We start from the raw sequence: 6,667 nt of genomic DNA on the forward strand, positions 1-6,667 counted from the left end.
GCTTGCCGGTTTCCCACAAGGATCTGGGTGGCCACTGTGAGAACAAGATGCTGAAGAGAATATTCTTATAGGCAATGCATAGGAAGTATATACCAAGTTAGAACACTTGCTCATCTGGATCATTATGCTGTACTCTGACTGGCAGTGGCTGCCCAGGGTTTCAACTGGAATGATTTTCAGCCCCAGCTAGAGATGCTTCTGGGGAAGGAAAGCAAAAGGAGGCCCTACCGCTGAGCTATGGTGCATATGCCAAATGTACCTTTCAGTGAGTCAGATGATTATCAGAGGATAGGTACTTATAGCAGCTATTACCAGGGCAGCTCAATGCCTTTATACTGAGATACACACACACACACACACACACAGAGAGAGAGAGAGAGAGAGAGAGAGAGAGAGATTGGGGTTAGCGCCTCCGGCAATGGCGGAGCTTCTCTGATCGGGAGGAACTTGCTCCGTGGAAAGTAGGGTCTGAACCGCCACGGCGAAGGTGGAGACCCACTGAAATCATAGGCGGAAGAAGCCTGTGAACTTGGGATTCGGCTGGCACCCTTTGCGCCTCCCCTACTCGCGGGGAAACCCTGTTTTGGTGATCCGGAGCGACGTGGGGTGAGCGGCGCGGTGCTTTGAATCGACTGCTTCTTCCACGGAGTGAAGCCGCATTGCTGCTGCCGGAGAGCGCTGACTTTTTCCTGTGGACAATTGGACTTTAAACAACAACCCGTGAGCACTACGGAAAATTGGATCTTTAAATACCTTAATTTGACATCGAACGGGGAAGGTTCAAAACAGGAAGTCCGCCTTCCCCTTTTGTAAATAGACTGAAGCAAAGAGCTTACAATTTAAGGTCTTGGAAAGCCTTATGTAAAGGATTAAACTTCCATTGATTGAAATTATTAGACCCCCCTTGGAAGCAGGAGAAGAGGGGGGAAATTTTGGACCGTGTATCCTGCAGGAGAGAGTGATTAGAATTAAATTGCCACTGCTCTGAACCTGGGAACGGACTGACAGTGATTGACGTTTTAGGAGAGTTCATTGACAGCGAAGAGAACGGATGTTGACAGTCGGTTGAATAAGAGAAATATTTCCATTGTCCGCTTCTGCGTTTAAAAGGGAGGAAAAGTAACTGAAAATTGAAACCAACTTTACTTTTTGAACTTTCTTTGAAAGGATTGATACAAGTGGAGACTGTTCCCCTCTAGAGGGAGCTTTTGAAACTGTTACAAGAGTGGAGCTGGGAAACCTCCAGCTGCTTGATAAGAAGTGTGGGAACTAGAGACTGACCTTGGACATTCGAGAATGACGACAGGAGAAGCCTTAGTAACTGCATTTTGCAAGATAAACTATTTGTTGGAACAGCTTCATAAAAAAATGGATGTTATGACTACTAAAACTGACATTTTGGGACCAAAAGTGAGCACCAGTACAGAAATTATTCAGGATTTGGCACAGGAATCTATTTTAACAGGACAAATTGTTGAAAAAGAGAAGGAGAAAGTTGCTGTTGTCGAACCTAAAGCAATACAAGGGGGAGCCTTAGTCTTACAGAGGCAAATTGAAGACTATAAGTTGAGGCCCTTTATGATTGAAACTAGAAAAAGTCAGACTCTGAAGATCGGAACCCGGCCTGGACTGGAAAAGGAAAGTTGGAAAGATCCCTCTATGCAGGGATTAACTGACTTTTGGAATATGGACTTGGGTCAGGAGGATATTGGAGCTCGGGGGGCCTTTGGAGTTCGAGGAATTTTGAAATATGCCCTGAAATACTTTATGGATCCTAGCTTTAATTGTGGAAATTTGGCTGACCTGTTGAGAGGGTGTGGAGGTGTCGTTGGATTGGCGTTTCCTCGAGATCTGCTCTTTAACATCAAAGAATATGAAGAAGAACTGCAGAAGGGATGTGGAAAAGAGTTAAGAGCCTCGGACATAAGATCTCCAGGTTGATGGACTGTATGGAGTGGACGGAAGTGTCTGGCAGAGCCCGAGACCGGGGAGAGGAGATGGTGGAAGAAGATTGGAAGATTTAAAGTCTATATATAGAAATATTGAAAAATTAATGAGTGACAGGAAAATGTTGGAATGAATTTTTATGGCCTTAATAGAAATGCTATAAGGAGTTAAGCTTAAATAAGTATACTAATTTTAATGGAAATAAGATTAAAAATAGGTTAAGATAGTTATATGATAGAAAATGGAGAAAGATGGAAAGGAATTGCTGAAACAATTAATGGAAGTGGAATACAAAGAGGGAGGTGAGAGGAGGTTGATGATATAAGGGAATGAAAGTTAGAACACGGAAAAGGTATGATGTATGTTTTTAAATTGTTTTTTGTTTTGTTTTGTTTAGTTCATTGTGTTAGATAATGTGTTAAGGTTGTGTTTTGTATGGTTTACATATTGTATTGTATTGTTTTATTTTTTCTTGATCTTCTTTTTTTTCTCTCTTGTCTCTTTTTCCTTTTTAAATAGTAATAAATATTATTTTTTAAAAAAGAGAGAGAGATTGTCTAGCCACTGCTTGCTCCACTCACCCACCACACCTACCCCCTTGCAAACCACCCTTCCTCCACACCCAACCAAGCCCTAACAACTTGCCCAAAGTCCCACCCATTTTTTAAAGCAGGGGGGAGCAGTTTGCTAAGCTGCCTTGTAAAGTGTGTCCTCCCCCTGTTAAGCAGCTTGCCTATGGCACCTGCCCCGTGCTGCTTCCTTGCTTCTCTGCCTGTTTGCCTGCTGTTCATCACAGAACGTGCTGAGAACCTTACATTTCTATCTATATAGGAAGATATACTTGCGATTCAAGACAACACTTTGTGCATCTGATGAAGTGGACTATAGTCCATGGAAGTTTGTTGTGCCGCTGGTTTTTAAGGTGCAAAACAAACAAACAAAAACAGCCTGCACACCCCTCTCCATTGTTTTTTGCTGAAAGTAGACCTGCCATGGAATCCTTTCTGGAAGTTCCACCTACAGAAACACTGAACTGCTTTTGTGTACCAGGTCGTAAGAATAAACAACATGAAAGGGTGGCTGTCTTCATTCTGTTTGTGAGCTTTGCACAAGATGGGCTTTTACTTGGTATGATCCAGCGAAGCATTTGTGAAGAGGACATGCCAGTCTCTTGACCACCCTTTCATCAGATGGAGATGAAATTGGCACCAGGCTGCCTGTCCGAAAGAACAAAGGAGCGGCCTCTGTCCAGTGGACAGCACATTCTTTTTCCCTTCAGGCAACTACACAATTAGTTACAACCCAGACCTATGCATGCTTACTGAGAAGCACCCATTAAGTTGAATTGGACTTTCTCTAGGTTGTGGAATGGCTCTAGCACAGGATTAGAGCACCTGGTTTGCCTGCAGAAGGTCTTGGGTACAATCCATGGGATCTCCAGGCAGTATCCCCTGTCTGCCACTGTCAGTCAGTGCAGGGAATACTGAGCTTGATGGAGCAATGGTCTGACTCTATAAGACAGCTCCCTGCATTCCTATGTCTTAAGGGAAAGCCATCTGTTTTGCATGCAGAAGATCCCTTGCTCAACTTCTGATGTCACCAAGTCAGGCTGGGAAAGACCCATAGCTGAATCCAGTACTGAGCTTAGTGAACTGATGCTCTGACTCCATATAACTGAGTATCCTCTGTTCCTAAAGGAAGGACTAAAGCTCAGTGAAAAAGCATCTGTAGGGTGGCCATATTTCAAGAAGTAAAAATCCAAACACCCACAAAGTTGTTGAGTTTTTCTTGGTTCCAGGGCAAACCGCTGCCTTCCCCCTGGATGTCACTTCCACCTTTGAAATTCTGGTAGCACCCAGACATAGGGCAGCCACAGAGGTCCATGATTCAATCCCCAGGATCTCTAGGCAGGACTAGGAGTTGCCCCTGTCTGAAACCCTGGAGAGGTGTTGGCAGTCACTAAACCAGAGTTAGTCACTGAATTAGTGGACCAATGCTTTGATGCAATATAAGGCAGTTTCTTAAGTGATCCATGCGACGGTCATCTCAGGCTTGACTACTGTAATTCGCTCTACGCGGGGCTGCCCTTGAAGCTGTCCCAGTAACTCCAGCGGGTACAGAATGCTGCAGCGAGGCTCCTCACGGGGCCTCTGCCATGGGAGCATATTCACCCAGTGCTTTTCAAGCTGCACTGGCTCCCGGTGGAGTACAGGGTCAGATTTAAGGTGCTGCTTTTGACCTTTAAAGCCCTTCACAGCCTAGGACCCTCATACCTACGGGACCGCCTCTCCTGGTATGCCCCACGGAGAGCCTCAAGGTCCATAAATAACAACACCCTAGTGGTCCCGGGCCCCAAGGAAGTTAGATTGGCTTCGACCAGAGCCAGGGCCTTTTCAACTCTGGCTCCGGGCTGGTGGAACGCTCTGCCTCATGAGACCAGGGCCCTGCAGGATCTGATTTCTTTCCGCAGGGCCTGTAAGACAGAGTTGTTCCGCCTGGCCTTTGGCTTGGAGCCAATTTGATTCCTCCGTCTCTTTCTTTTTTCTTTTCCTTCTCCTCCTGCGATGAGGCTACACTTTAATATTTTAATGTTCCATTATTTTAATGTATTTTATTTTTGTTTTTAAGTTTATAATCATTCATCTTGTTTTTATTATTGCTTGTAAGCCGCTCTGAGCCCGGCCTTGGCTCGGGAGGGCGGGGTATAAATAAAAAATTATTATTATTATTATCATTATCATTATTATTATTATTATTATTATTATTAAGAACTGTGGACTCTGTGTGTATGTGCACACACACAGTTTTCATGTATGTACGGAAAACACATTTAAAAGACTTTGAGCCAGACATGCTGGTGGACACACAACCATAATCACAGCCCTGCACAGTCAGACTAAAGTAGGCCTGTTTTGCTCAGCATGCTGATACCTCAGAATGCCTCTGCAGGTGTGAACAAGAATTTTTAGGGTGCTAGGATTCCCCTTCTAATTTCTGGGTGTCAGATGCTGGATTTAGCATATTAAAATCCAACCCAGAAGCCAGCTTGCTAATGGCCTGCTAAAGATGGGTGCATTAGGGTGACAAAGGGATTGACTCTGTGCCAGACAACAAAGTTAGTTACAAAGACAAAGGCCTTTGAAGGAGAGTTTTAGTGTTTCTGCTGGGATGTGAGTTCAGGGAGAAGTGGCAGTCTGTAAAATGCAGTAAGCTGGAGCCCAGAGCCAGACAGATGTCAATTTGAATCCAAGGCTGCAGCAAAGGAGAAAGAAGAACCTTTTGTTGTTTTGATGCTGTGAGCCCCTCCATCATAGGCTCAGGTCACATATATGTATAAATAAACCATATATCATAAAGACTCCACAGGCTCTGCTGTCCCTCATTTCCAAATGGAAACATGACCCTGGGTGAGTGTCTGGAAGCCCCGAAATCTTGCACCACTCAGAGACTGGGGTGGTGTGCAACAGGATGCTTCAACCCCACTGATACAAACGGGTCTTAAGTGAGTTGTGATGCATTTGTTTTCAATAGGCATAAAACGCAGCTCACCTTCTTTGAACTGGAGCCTCTGTGAGTATACATGCACTGGGAGACCTCTGACCAAAGTCATCCTAGGAAGGACTGGACTTTGATCTGGGTTGAATTTACTGCATGACCTTTGACATCTCTCTCAGTCTCAGTCCCCCACCTGCAAAATTGGGATAACTACACCAAAGGACCTTACAGAGTTGTTGCGAGGATTACTGAGATCTATGCATGCGAAGGACTCTGAACAATGAACATGTCTTATTTACTGATAATAAAATATATATGAGGCATAGTACCTGGTTTCAGAAGAGCACCTGTACAACTGTAGTGTACAGCTTTTAAAGAAAAAAACACAATGAATCTCAAGCAAGCAATAATTCAAAAAATGATAAGAAATCTTTCTTTTTTTAAATAAGGAACTAAAAACCACGAAGCAATTCAATACACATCTAAATCATCCCAGAGGGAAATGCCAAGGAGGAAACAGAACTTCTCTAGAACAAATATTAATTTTATAATATGTCAAAATAGCTGTTTTGGTAAACATTCCTCTTTAGCTGTTCCTTTATAGCAGAGGACCAATCTGCAGGAATCAGCAAGCAAGCCCTTTCACACCATGGGCACAAGCATGGCCACCTGTTGCTTGCCACTGATCAGTTGGCTGTTAAGGCACAAGAGCAAGTTATGCCTGATCCCCCCCCCCCCATGTAAGTTGGCAACCCTACATAGAAAAATTTCCATCCTGGACAGCTTTGAATACCACCCAGTGCATACATATTCTGAACCCATTTGACCACTGTCTGCTCCCTGCAGCTTTCTGGGAAAGGCACTCCAGCAAATGGGTTTGAGTCCCTTGTTGGGCAAAGGATTCATTCACTGCAGGGTGTTAAACTCAATAGCCCTCATTGTCCCTTCCAACTCCACAGTTCTATGATTCTAAGAAATATTGGAAGTGACACAAATCTGCACAGCACCTCCATATTTGTCTCTGCCACCACCCCTTCGCCCAGCCTCCCCCAACTCTCCTGCCCCACAGATGGTTACAACTACAACTCCCAAGGCCACTACTGATGTGATGGCTGAAGTCCAAGCCATCCCAAGGGTACCGGTTTAGGGGAGGCTGCTGGAAGCCATCTCTTTTCAGAATGTCAGATATTTTTGCTTCTCCGTCATCTGCAGATTATGAAGATTC

This window comes from Podarcis cretensis (assembly GCF_951804945.1).
Source record: "Podarcis cretensis genome assembly, chromosome: Z".
Taxonomy (NCBI): domain Eukaryota; kingdom Metazoa; phylum Chordata; class Lepidosauria; order Squamata; family Lacertidae; genus Podarcis; species Podarcis cretensis.